The sequence below is a fragment of the Helianthus annuus genome, chromosome 11, assembly GCF_002127325.2.
Source record: "Helianthus annuus cultivar XRQ/B chromosome 11, HanXRQr2.0-SUNRISE, whole genome shotgun sequence".
NCBI classification, from domain to species: domain Eukaryota; kingdom Viridiplantae; phylum Streptophyta; class Magnoliopsida; order Asterales; family Asteraceae; genus Helianthus; species Helianthus annuus.
This window is the reverse complement of record NC_035443.2, coordinates 188,644,659-188,658,706: the sequence shown is the minus strand read 5'-3', so window position 1 is coordinate 188,658,706 and position 14,048 is coordinate 188,644,659. Positions and strand designations below refer to the sequence as shown.

Sequence of the window (14,048 nt, the reverse complement as noted above, 5' to 3'; positions counted from 1 at the left end):
CTGTTCATTAGAGTTGATTCTAATAACATCCCTTTACCATAAATCAAATAAACAAAAGTAAAGTACAAATGACAATGCTACCTCCTGTTGCACCAAGGAAATTATTATTCCAGTTGTAAACATATAATAAGATGAAAACTTGTAATATCAATCAAACCTGTCCAGCGTGTTGCTAAAGAGACACCATCAGTATCAATCTACCCATTATCCATTCTAATTCTTGAAGTCCCCAAAAAACAGCAAATTAGTTTGCTGGAGCAAAAAATAAACAGCGTGTTGCTAAAGAGACACCATTAGAATTCTGAAAATATCAAATCGAGAGAAAAGAAGTCCAAATGAGAGGCAAGAATTCACATAAATTTCATTTTCAGATGATGTCCATCGCAAAAACGCATATGCCGGTAATTTGCATCTTGAATTTTTAGTTGAAGCATTTCATCAAACAGTTGGAGTGCGTCTTTAAACCTTCTAGTTTTAAACATATAATATTCTAATGATCAAAAAAACATAGCAGCCCAACCATACAAAATTTACCATTTTTTCTACCCAGATTTGCTATCCAAAACTTACTAGCAAAACTCATATGTGCTTGCGGGTCTAACTGACAAGAGCCCCTTCATCTACTCTATGCCATTGTTGTTGTCGGAACAATCATCGACAACGTACTATGTACTGCAAACATTATACACAAATTGCTTTGGTTCATCCATTATACACAAAAGCACCAAAATAACTTGGAACCCAACAAATCTTAGCCACGAATCATCATTCTTACCCTGATTTTCATTGTATTTGAAGTCCCATACAACCATGTTAGACACAAGCTGAAGCTAAGACTTGGATATAACCCCTATATTAGTCCAAATGGTCTCTGAAATAACCTAAAAACATATGAAACAATAACCAAATCAGAATCACAACATGCACGTGAAGACACCAGCTTTAAGAAAATTACCTAATTGTTCCGGATTTAGACCTAATAGTCCACAACATCCATTCTTCTTCATTTCTGGAAAAAAAACACCACTAATAAACAACAAATGAGAAACCCTAATCACACCACCATTAATCAAACAGTAAAATAATAAAAACCCATAACACTTACAAAAAAACCTGAATAGCTTTGGAGGTGATTAAGAACCAAATGATTGTGGTGGGGGCGACATCGGTTGATTTAGGGTTTCTGATTAAGGGAAAGAGAAGAAGCCGCAGGTTTTAGAAAACCATAATTACTCTCAAATCCCGATTAGAAAACCTGCTAAGTTACATGATTCCTTCTTCACGACAATCGAATGACGAAGAAAGATAATCTGTGATTTTGATGGTGATTGAGTTGAGAGCGAAAAAGGAAAACAAAAATAGGATTAATACGATTCAAACAGATAACAAAAAAAATCAAATATCAAGAAGAAGAACATACCAATGATTAAGATAGACGAATCCTCTTCGTCTCCGACCATTGCTCACGTCGTCGTTTCTCTAACCCTAAACACCACAATCATCGTCTTCCATACTTTGATCCAAAAGAAACTCTGCAAGGATTACGGTGATGCGGTGAGAGGGTAGGGTATAAGATTGCAAAGAAGAATGAAAGCGGTGACGAAGGATTATTGAACGAAAGAACCTGATGAACAACTTTGGTTTTAGGGTTTGTGTAGAATGGCGAAGCTTGAGAAAGAAGGAGAGTAAAAATGGATATAAAGGACCCGTATGGATAATTGGGTCACCGAAATGCATTCGGATCCCTGCTTCTTTTTTCTTGGAATCGTGATTGTAGAACCAAAATGTGATTTCCCTCCTAAACTAAATTGCCACATCAGCCAAGATGGCCAAATACAAATGCCACCTAGCCCAAATCCATCTCATTTATATATATATATATATATATATATATATATATATATATATATATATAATGAGATGGTGGTCCATTGGCAACAGGGGCGTAGCATTTAAGGGGCCGGGAGGGGCGCCCGACCCCCCGAACTTTTCGCTCAGTAGTGTTGTACATGTAGTTTTCGTATAGAAATTTTTGGGTATATATGTTTTCGACCCCCCGGTTCTATAGAAATTTTTGGGTATATACGTTTTCGACCCCCCTGACGAAAACTTCAAGCTTCGCCACTGATTGGCAAAGACAAAGTCTTTAAACACCTTGAGAGGAGGCGGAGGTTTTGGGTTTATGTCTCACAGACGACAGGAATAAAAAGAAATTTCTCGTTCAAAAAAATTTATATATATATATATATAGTTTATTATCATGGGAGACCTTCCTTTTATGTTATGTGTTCGGAAATATTAATAAGATTGCCTGCAAAAACCGTTGGTCATTTCAAGGCTTTTCTAGCCTATGGTTAGAAGAATTATCTACTCAAGATTTCATCATAAGGCATTGTCGTAGGATTTCTAATTCAGGCAACTAGAAATTCATCACCATTACTATACAAAATGTGTCCTTCATGACCTCAACTGCAGACAACACAATCCTGCTATATGCACCAATGTGTCTCCAATTCAAAGTCCTTATTTATTGACTCTTTGGGATTTAGATGAATTGTTATTATATGCAAAAAGAGTACCGTTGAGTTGTTTATTTTGAATCCAATCACCAGAGCGTATACTTTTTATTATATACCTCTCTGTCTCAAGGTTACTACAAATACCATGTCGATAATGTTGGCATATATGTTGATCATACGAATGATCCATTACAAGAAAGTAGGTTATTACTCTCTTGATGTTCTCAACGTTCTTAAAATATCCGGATCGCCAAATCATAGGTTAGTTTTGAAAGTCGGTGTTCAAGTAATGCTATGAAGAAATATTGACCAAAGAAGTGGTTTATATTGTAATGAGATGACACGAGACTACAAATATTATCACTTGGTAAGCGGGTTATAGAAGCTAAAATCATATATGGTGGTAATGTTGAAACTCGGACTTTCATTTCAAGAATTAGTTTGATACCTTGAGATAATATGATTCCCTTCAAGTTCCCAAGAAGACTATTTCCATTATCATTATGCTTTGCAATGACTATTAATAAAAGCCTGGGACAATCATCATCCATGTTGGTTTGTTTCTAAAAGTTCCAGTTTTCACACGGACAATTGTATGTGACGTTGTCAAGAGCTAAAAGCAGAGATCGAGTTCAAATGTTAAACTACTAATATTAGATAAAAATGATAGTGTGACAAATAAAACAACAAATATTGTATACAAAGAAAGGGGTGGCATCTGGTACAAACCATGTTGATTATAAAAATGGTGAGAACAAATCAGGTCCATCTATTTTCTTGATAAAGGGTTAGTATTAATTACACAGCATCATATTAGATTTAGTTATAGAAATTAGTAGTATTAGGGGCATTTTAGGAATCGTGTATTATTTAAAAAGATTCTCTAACCATAAATCTCTCTAACCAAGCTCAAATTCACCCCAAAATTCCAATGGATTAGCAATCTTCAAAGTCAACAAGGTTTGATCTTTTCAGGGAGAAGAAGAAGATGCACAATTGAAATCAGCACAAAAGTTACAGAAGTAGCACAGTCAAAACCAGCACAATTGAAATCAACACAAACAAACAACAATATCACAATTGAAATCAGCTCAAACAACCAACAATGTCTAATCTTTTGCTAAAAAAAGTTGCAGAGAGTTACGAAACCAGCACAAACGAAAGTTGCACTGGTGAAATTAGCACAAACAACATAAACACTTTCGAGACCAGTATGTTCAAAACAAGTACAGAATCAAAGACAAACATATTCGAAATCAGCACAATCAATTTTGAAATCAGCACAAGTAGACTCTAAACCAACATAACTTCATCATTCTAGTTCATAGTGCTAATTCATAAAGTCCATATAGAGTTATGAATGGCTATCTAATAAAAAAGATTTGTTTATTACAAAGCAACAAAGCTTTATGAAATACTATTATTGTATAAAATAATATTTAAAACATGGTTCATAATTTCTAAAATATAAAACTTGAAATTGAAATAGGAAATGTTGGATCCACAAAGTATATAGAAATTAGGGTCTGTTTGGTATGGGGTAATGGAATGGACGGGATAATGGAATGGATGAGGTAATGGAATTGATCATTACCATTTTTTTTTCAAAATTGACAAGTTTTAGGTTTCTTTCATTTAACACGAAAAAGGGCAATTACAAAGCAATGGTAGGTAGTCGGGCAACAAGTTGCGCCGCCACCCCCTTTTGAATAGAAAAACCAATTCTACTAAATACAAAGTTTGAAACCTTTAGCGACGAAGAATTACTATTAACGACTTTTTGAACCCGATTCAAAAGTCGCACAGCGTCAGGAGCGAGACCACCAAAGGTATCAAACACAAACGGGACAAACACATGTTGATTCTCCAGGCAGGTTTTCTCATGTTTTGCCACTTTGCTCGCCTCTGCCTTGAGCACCGCTTGCCCTACGACAAAGCCCTTGTCCTTGAGCCCGACAAGGGGGGAGACTCCAGTCAGATCTACACAAGCGTGTTTCCCCCTTCCCATCCAAACACAAGGATGTTCGCCGGGCGTAAAGTGGACCTCCCTTCTAAGGGGTCAGTCAGGAAATTTACTCGAGCCTCATTTTTGGCAGAGATCCCGGCCCGCTTAAGAACATCACATAACACATCTCTCACCCAATCATGCCGATATTTAAACCCTGGTAGCTCTTTACAGTGGATCGCGTGCTCGCCGAAAGAATCCAAACACGCTTTGTGGCATACCGGACATGACTCTTCGACTGGGAACAAAGGAATCATCAGTCGGTATCTAAGGATAGCACGGTACCACAGCCGACATGTGTTGCCCCAAGCCTTCAATAGGTGCGACAGACAGAAAATCCTGAGCATGTAGGGCACGTAGACATTCAAACACAACTCTTTGCCGAGGGGATAAAACAAACTTCTCTTCAAACCTCTTGACAATTTCGCCATATAAGGCATTCACCAGAATTTTCTGGGATTTAGGAGGGGCGGTGTCTTTAATGTAAAAACCGCCAATATCAAGGTCGGGAAGAGAACTATGCAAAAGGTCCAACGCACTCCTGTAATCGGAGTCTAAAACATCCCCACCACATTCTCGGAGTATGTGGTCTTGTAAACCCCAAGATTGGGTCCTTGAAGCCACAAAAGCATATGAAGAGGCATCCTCGGCCGTACAAATCCCTAAGCCTCCGAACCGGGTTGGGAGATAAGCCAACCTCCACTGGAGATGTAAGGACCTTCATAAATGTATTTAGTATACCCGTATACGAAAACCCAAGACCCTAAAACCCTAACCTACATGAAAAATCAAGAAAAATCAGATTTGTGGGTTTTAGGCAGGCCGCGTAAGAGATAGCTCAATCTCACGCGGGCCGCTTCAACTTAATAAATAAACCGGATAAGTATTAAGAATTCAGGCGGGGCGCGTGAAGGCGAAAGGTATCTTAACGCGGGCCGCGCCAACTTGAATTTTATCCGGAAACAGTTTTGGGCCACGTATTAAACACCTGTACAGACTAGGCCCATGACCCAGCAACCCTATGTCTAGATTGGGCGGTGAGGCGGGCCGCGTAAGGGTTGCTTATGACCTTACCCGGGCCGCGTGAAGCTCGTTTTCAGGCTATAAATAGCCAGGGCATGGAACGGCATTCTGTTGTCGAAAATTTTCACTTCTCAAACGTAATAATAACATTATAGAGTATATTTTCATATAGTAGCGAGGTGCTGCCACAATACCGGGTAATAACTCGATCACTATTACGATTCGATATCCGATCGATTGAAACTATCCAACGAGTGTTTAAGTGTTGCTCAATCTGGGTTTATACTTTGTTATTCGTCGTGATTCCAAAAGGATATTTGAGCTATGCTCTATTATTCGTTGTGAATCCGCTGGATATTTAAGTATCGCACTTTGTCATTCGTTGTGAGGGTTGTATCTCATGAATTATCGTAACTGATGTATTAGTTACTAACCTGGTTGTGTGCATTATTGTTAAACTAGGGTATTCGGCTTATCAGTAGGCTAAGTACTGCCCGTCTAAACTTGCAATGTGAGTCATTCTCTTTTTATCAACTGTTTTACAATACTCCAAATTATTTTCCAAAGTTATAATTACAGGGATTAAGTTTATGTAATCACCAAATTACAGCCGGTATGTGGGGTATTGTGCACATTACTATTTTTATCACTTTAGGTGGGCGAGCCTAAAATTCGTGATACTCGTCACTATTGGGGCGACGGGATCCAATAGTGGCATGACCACAGTCACAGATACGGTCGAGTGACAAATACCTATTCTTGATAATTGGTTGATAAGAACATTGTAATCTCCCTTAATACTGTAAATTATAACAACGTGTCTTTTTAGTTAAAATGAATGATTCACTCGGTATTTCCCCGCTGACAAAATATTTTTACAACATGTTTCAGGTGACCTACTTGAATCAAGTACTAGTGCTCCGGAGCACTCTGAAGCTTAAAGTAGTGGCTCGAATAAAGAAATAAACATGTTTGTAAATAAAGAAATTATGAAATTTCTCTACTATAATTATGGGGTTTATCCCAAATTATAATAAATAAAACTCGGGCATTTTTAAGTTTAAAACGATCCTAATAAGACTTCCGCTGTGAAAATGAATACCACGGGATTTCTGTTCCACGGCTCCTGGACCGGGTCAAACCGGACACGGGGGCCGTGACAGGAGATCTCCAAAAAAGGAACCCCCACAAACAACAATATCCTCTAATGCTCCCCGGAGGCCTTCATCAAAAACAGAGACAGCTCCCCCGACCAAAGAAGGTTGACACGTTCGAAGACCAAACAGTAATTTAGCAACACCCATACAAGAACGAAGCAAGAGGAGCTCGCTCTGAGGGTCTCGTAGGCGTTTAAGGCACCTCATCAGCTCGACTGCACAGTTCGCTCTTTTAAGAGCCATACTACTAATAAACTCTGCATCACGACTAACGGCACCCCCCAAGAGTTTCACACCCAGCACCGGCCTCCCAATCCCCCGAGGGAATAAGCCATCCTGAACCTTTACAACATTGCAGGTTGGCCAGAAAACTTCAGTTTTCTTTATATTAAGTTGAAGCCCAAAGGAAGGACCCTCAGCTCTGATGATTTCTAAAGCATTAGCCACTTGGATGGCATCTCCAATAAGTGTTCCGTCATCTAGGTACCAGGCGTGAAATAGAAGTTTGCAGTGATCCCTTATTCGGTGAACAAGGGGTGTAGAACAAGGGCAAAAATGAGGGGCCCCAAGGGGTCCCCCTGTTGCACGCCTGTAGTAGACCAAATAAACTCATCCCCCACGTATAATCTAGCTGGTTGACCATATAAAAAATCGACCCACGTAGAAATAGAAGGACACCTTTTCCTTACCTCGTACAGTAGGGCTGTCCTATTAACCAAATTAAAAGCGTTTGAAAAATCAACAGTAAGCATAGCAAGAGACCCATCTTGGTGGTACTCATTAAGGAACCTATTCGCACTATGAAGAACGGCCTCTGCCCCACACGGAATCCCTACCCCAAACTGGAATGAACAATTACTTTTTGTTGTTTGGTATGCGAAAAAAAACGCGAAGGAATAAAATCAGATGGTGGTGCTCAGTGATGGTCAAAGGTGGGTGGTGGCAATGATCGGAGGTGGCAGGGCGACGGCAGTGGCAGGGACGGAGGTAGGTGGCGGCGATGGTCGAAGGTGGGTGGTAGCGATGATCAGAGGAGGCAGTGGCGACGGCGGGCACGGTGGCGGGTGGCGGCGCTAGGTGGTGGCGGATGGCGGTGGCAGATGACAGTGGTGGTGGTGGTAGCAACAGTGGTAGGTTGTGGTGTTGTTAATAAAAGGGTGAAGAGGGAATGGAATTGGAAAAAACAGGGGGGCAGATGGAATGATTTTGAGGGAATGGAATGCATTTTGGAATGGATGATTCCATTTCATTGACCAAGCAAACACTCTTTTCTTCATTCCCTCACAATGGTCCATTCAATCCACCTCTCATTCCTGCATACCAAACGCTACCTTAATTAAACAAAGATAATGGAATGGATGAACAAAAATTAATCCTTAGGGTGGTAGGGGCGGGTTTGGTAAAGAGCTTGGGAAGGGGGTTGTCGCACGGCATAGTACTACTAGCACCCTTTCGGGTGTTAATTTGTTTCAATGGTGAGTAGTCATCGAGTGGGGAAGATGAGAGAGAAGGGAGAGAGGGGGGGTTAATAGTGGGCCCCACACTCTTTCAAGCAATCACACATTTTATCTATTTTTTAAGAAAAAATTGTTTGGGTGAAGCATCACTAGTGTTTTGAGAGCAAAATAGGGAGTGGAGATGAGAGTTGACATGGCAAGAGTTGATTAGCAAGGTGAAGAGTTTACCACTCCCTACATGTTTGAGCACCCTTATGAAAAGTCAAGATACGAGCATGAAAATCTCAAAGTACATATACGAATTTTGAATGCCATAAAAATAGGGATTCTTTTTGCGTAAAAAAATGGATTTTACTAAAATACCCTTATTAATACTTTTTAACCGATGGCATCCGTCCCAATGCTAGTTCCTACAATTTTTACATAAAAACTGGTTTGTATGCATTTTACTGTAAGATTTTAATGGTTGACAAGAAAATTTATTTTATGGTGAACAAAAAGAAATAAAATTCATAGACGATCGATAGCCGGTGGCTCGACGGAGAAAGGGTTTTGGGGTTAGCGTGCGAGGTTTCTCCTATACCCAGCCATACCTCTCATTCTAACTTGATCTCTCTTTCTTCCATTCGCTATCTGGGATTTGGTCCATTAGGGATACACCAATCATCAGGAAACAAATCGTCGGTGGCTCGACGAAGGGAAGGATCCTGGGATAGCGTGCGAGGACTGTGTTTGTTGTGACACGTACTGCCTGTGTAACAATCCCTTCCTTTCTCTCTATTTTGAGATTCTGTCACTTCCATTCGCCGTCCGGGATTCTGTTCCTCCCTGGTTCTGTGATTGATTGAATTCCGACCAGATGATGACGAGGGAGAAAGAAGCTGAGGAGATAAAAGAGGGGGAGCTACGACCGATGAAACAAAACCCTAACATAAGTGGGGTAGCAGATAGTAAACCAAGGAGAGAGGATCCCACTACATTTTATGTCACCAACATACCAACGTGGATGTCGGACGCGAATTTATGGACCGAATGCAGGAATCTTCGTTGGCTGGTGGATGCTTACATTGCCAAAAAGAAGGATACGTTAGGAAGGAGGTTTGGTTTTTTGAGGTATGCTTACGTTCAGGATGCTGACAAGATAGTGAAAGCAATAAACATGGTGGATATAAACAATGGAAGACTGAAGGTTAACATAGCTAAATACAACAATGACAATAGGAAAGGGAAGATGGGTAAAGGTAAGGCTTGGCAAAACAAAGGAAATGGATAAGTGGAAGATAACCTGGGCCAAAGAAATAAAAGACAACACGAAGAGATAAGACGGACTCAGAAAGTATCAGGGTACGGGGGTGGACAGAGCCATTGGAGGGACATACTGATGGGCATCAAGAAGAATAACGTGCCACCGGAAGATAGGATGGTGATACATTTTAGTCATGATGCGGATACGTGTAAACGGAGGATACAAAAATCCTTTGTGGGCAGTTTTAAAACTTTTGAAGGATTGAAGAAAGCTCATACACTAAAGACACATGTTAGGAGTCAAGGTGGTTTCTTAAGATTCGCAGGGGACTTGAGTTTCATTGCAACGTTTGATGAGGAAAAGACTATGCTGGATTTCCTGGAAGGAGCAAGGAAGGTATGGGAAAAAGAACTGGAAAATTTGCAAGTTTGGGATGGTCAAGTGGTACCATATCAACGAATTGCTTGGTTGACAATCAAAGGCGTACCTATTCAATTATGGTGTAACAAAGTTATGAATGAGATAGCTGGGAAGTACGGGAGAGCGATCAGCGTCTCCACATCAGATGAATGGGATCTAAACTTATCAATGGACAGCGTTGGCATCTTGGTTAATCATGGAAAAAAGATTAAAAACAAAATTGGAATCACTTGGAAGGGATGGAAGTTTGATGTCTGGATCTCTGAATTTGACGAAATATAGGCCCCGAGTTTGATTACAAAATTAAGTGTCAGTCAAGTACCGGGAACGTCGGCGAACCAAGCTTCAAAAGAGCCGGGAAAACAAAGTGACCCAGACAAACCAATTACACCGGTGAATTCTCCGGTGAAGGGAAATTCAGTCCAAAAGCCTCCTGGGGAACATAAAAAATCGGCGGGTAGAAAGTCAGCCCAAGAGAGAGACTTCGGGGGATGTGGAAAAATCGACAAAACAGGGGACAGAAGGATCAGAAGAAGAAGCTACAGTTTCCGATACCACACCGACCAAGATAGTTAATAATGGCGGGAACCCACAGGAAGAATGTAAAAATGCAGAAACAAACGAGGATATGCATGTGACAGAATCTAATAAACAATCTAGTGAGTTTTGTGGGCCGGCCCAGGAGTTTAGTAATACATTAGAAGGAAAAGCCTGAAAAAAAAAAGAAAAAGGAGCCTGAATGCTGAAGTAAGGAATAATGCTCTCAAGCCCAATACATTGGTCACAAAACACATAGGTATTGACCTAAATGTGGATCTGTCGGACAAATCAAGACTAAACCCTAGGAAAAAATTAACTAGAATGAAATTTAAGATAAGAAAAAATAGGGTGAAGGGTAAACAAATTCGGGAAATGGGGGATGAATGGGGGTACAGGGGGCACTCGCTGGAGGATGATTATGAGTCAGAATGGGTTGATGATGCTGAATCAGACTCCACGCTAGTACCAGACACAAACCCTGAAACAAATGTGGAGACCGACATTGAGGATACAGCAGAAGAGGAGGTAAAGGGAATAGAAAAAATCGGGGCTGCACTTGGTATCGATTTGACAAGAAGAAAAGAACAACTCGAAAGGGTTATTTGTGATGAACAGTTGGATGTCGCAGCCAAATGAATTGGGCATCGCTGAATGTTAAGGGAGCAAAAGGTCCAGGAAAGGCGCCTCTGGTCAGGAGTCTTATAAAAGATAACAACCTGGGGTTTTTAGCATTACAAGAAACGCAGTTGTGCAACATGTCGGAAACCAGAATACGAAAGTTTTGGAACGGAACGGCTATGTAGTTTCTCAAGGTAGACGCGGAAGGAAGATCAGAGGGAATATTATCAATCTGGAACACAGGTTTATTCTGAAAAACATGGAAGTTTTGGACCAAAATTTCATAATGATGAAAGGGGAATTGATCGGAGAAGGACCAGAGTTAACTGCGGTGAACGTATACGCTCCAAACATTGGAACGAAAAGAAGACGGGTATGGGATAAATTATTGAATATCCGAAATTCAATAAAAGGATTGTGGCTATTAATCGATGATTTCAACGAACTCCGCGTTCCAGAAGACAGGTGGAATTCCATTTTTGACAGCAACAACGCATTGCACTTTAATAATTTCATTGGCTCGGCTGGATTAGTAGAATATCCAATGGTGGGGAGGAGATTCACGTTTATGTCTGGTGATGGTAAAAAAATTAAGTAAGATAGACAGAGCTCTAGTGTGCAGCGATTTTATGACAAAGTGGCCGAACGCATCACTTAGAGCACTTAAAAGAACAATCTCGGACCACAGCCCATTGATACTAGTGATCGGAAGAAGGGATTATCACCCAATCCCATTCAGATTCTTCAACAGTTGGTTGGACAATCCGGGAATAATAGAGATAGTGAAAAAAGGTCTCGCCTGTCAAATGGAAGAAAACTTTACGGACTTGATGTGGGGCTCTAAGTTAAAAAGTTTCAAGGAAGAAATCAAAAGATGGAGAACAGAGAACAAAGAGGTTGAAGAGAAAGACTACACGGAAGCCATCGAGCGGTTAGAAACATAGACGCTGACGCTGAAGTAAGAGGTTTGGAGGAAAATGAAGTTGAAACGTGGAGAGAATGCAAAAGGAAGGTCAGAGAGTGGTTTCGAAAAAAAAAAGCAAAAGATTATAAACAAAAAGCTGAGCAAATTGGATATCGGATGGAGACGAAAATTCCAGGTACTTTCATGCTGTAATGAATTGTAATATGGTGAGGAATAAGATCAATGGATTTTGGATTGATGGTTCATGCATTGTGGACCCGCCAACAATTATGAAATATATCCAAGATAGCATGAGAAAGAAGTTTAGGGAACCTATGGAATCTAGACCCCGGATGCCACCTGATGGATTCTCGCGGATATCGGAGATAGAAGCAAACCAATTAATTGAGAAGTTCACAAGGGAAGAAGTAAAAGCAGCGGTTTGGGAGTGTGGTTCAGATAAGGTGCCGGGTCCAGATGGGTTTACGTTTGCTTTTGTTAAAAAATTCTGGAAAGAGCTTGAAGGGAACGTGATGGATATGATGGATCCGTTTCACTCACACGGGTCTATTCAGAAATCTTGCAGTGCATCCTTCATCTCATTGATTCCAAAAGTAAGTGATCCGGTTACACTATCTGATTTTAGACCCATATCACTTATCGGTGTAATTAACAAAATTATTTCAAAGATATTGGCAAACCGGTTAAAAGGGGTTCTTAACAGCATTATATCACATGAACAGTGTGACAACCCTCACTAAACCAGGTATCCGTACGACTTAATTAACTATTAATTACTGCTTAATTACTGTGCTTAACTGAGATTACTGATGAACTGCTACTTGACTGTTGATACTTGTACATATCTGCATCATACTTTGATTTCCGTCACTACATTATTTACTTACTGAACTCTAGTGACAAACATGATGCACAAAAGCACAGTAGCATTTGAACGGATAACCTATTGAACATGCTGATATAGCCAGCATCAGGCAAACACTGCCTCTAAAGGCCTGAATGAGCCAGAAATATTTTACTACACCCATAGTGTGTGTAGGGATACAAGGGTTGTTGAACTGCGTCTCTAGGAATAAGAAACAGAGATTGGATGTGCCTAAAACGTACTCTAAGCACAAAACACAGCACTTTTATTTACATACTAGCTTCTAGCTAACTAATAAAGTGCCAAAACATGAGGAATTATTCCTGACACTTTGCAGAATAAATTGTGTCGCTAAAAATATTATTTACGACGCTTAAAAGATTGCTTAAGCGCTTTAACGGATTACTATCCAACCGAACAACCGGACTATACCCGGAACATGAAAATATTGCCAAAAATATTATTAATATTTTTCTAAGCCAGTTAGGGTCCCTGATTACCTTAACACCCGCCTTATAACGCATCATGCAACTAACGGGGTTAATCTCTAAAGTTAACCTACTTAACTAAACTAAACTCTAACTGAACAATTAAAAACCAACCGGATACCCCCCCCCCTAATGGGATCGGCCAACATGAGGTGACAAGGGAGTACACCTTTTGATTATTATAATACCTTTGCCTAATATCTAGAGAACATAAGATCCGTTGGACGATGGCACAAGAGTTTGTCTATAAATACAAGAGATTGCACATAAGATTAACACACACACTTAAACACTTCACTCTACTCTCTCCTCTCCTCCTACTCTCGGCCGAGAATCCCCTCCACCATCCATCCATCTTTCGGTTCTTGTTTAGCCATTCCAAGCACACACAAGGCATACGGGTTACGTATAAGGAAGCTTGAAGCAAGCGGAAGTTGAAGGACCTCGTTTCTTTGCTTTTATCCACGCCATTTTCGACTAGATTCTTCCCTAGCCCGGAGCTAGAGGTATAATGTTTAAAACTCACTCTCGAACGTATCTAAAGTGGTTAATATGATTTTTAACGGTTAAAAGTTGGAATCATACGTTTTGAATCTCTAAAGTCTACTAAAACTCGAATATTGTTGGTTAAAAGCTCATAACATGTGTAAAAGTTGTAGTATTTGAATATGTTGATTATTGAGGCCCGATCTACGATGTGGTGGCTCTTATCATCGTTTAACCCGACTTTGTTAAGATCGTGTATCTTAACATAAGCTTATTTCTATCGGTACGAGGGTTAAAAG

General features: G+C 40.1%; 1 long non-coding RNA gene across 1 annotated transcript; it reads right to left on the bottom strand.

The window, feature by feature from the left end:
- Window positions 1–816: 816 nt before the first annotated feature.
- Window positions 817–1,610, bottom strand: LOC118484362. The gene is made up of 4 exons (XR_004873453.1): window positions 1,421–1,610; window positions 1,114–1,310; window positions 956–1,009; window positions 817–881 (listed from the first exon to the last, which is right to left on the bottom strand). It is a non-coding gene; the product is annotated as an uncharacterized LOC118484362 (long non-coding RNA).
- Window positions 1,611–14,048: the final 12,438 nt, after the last annotated feature.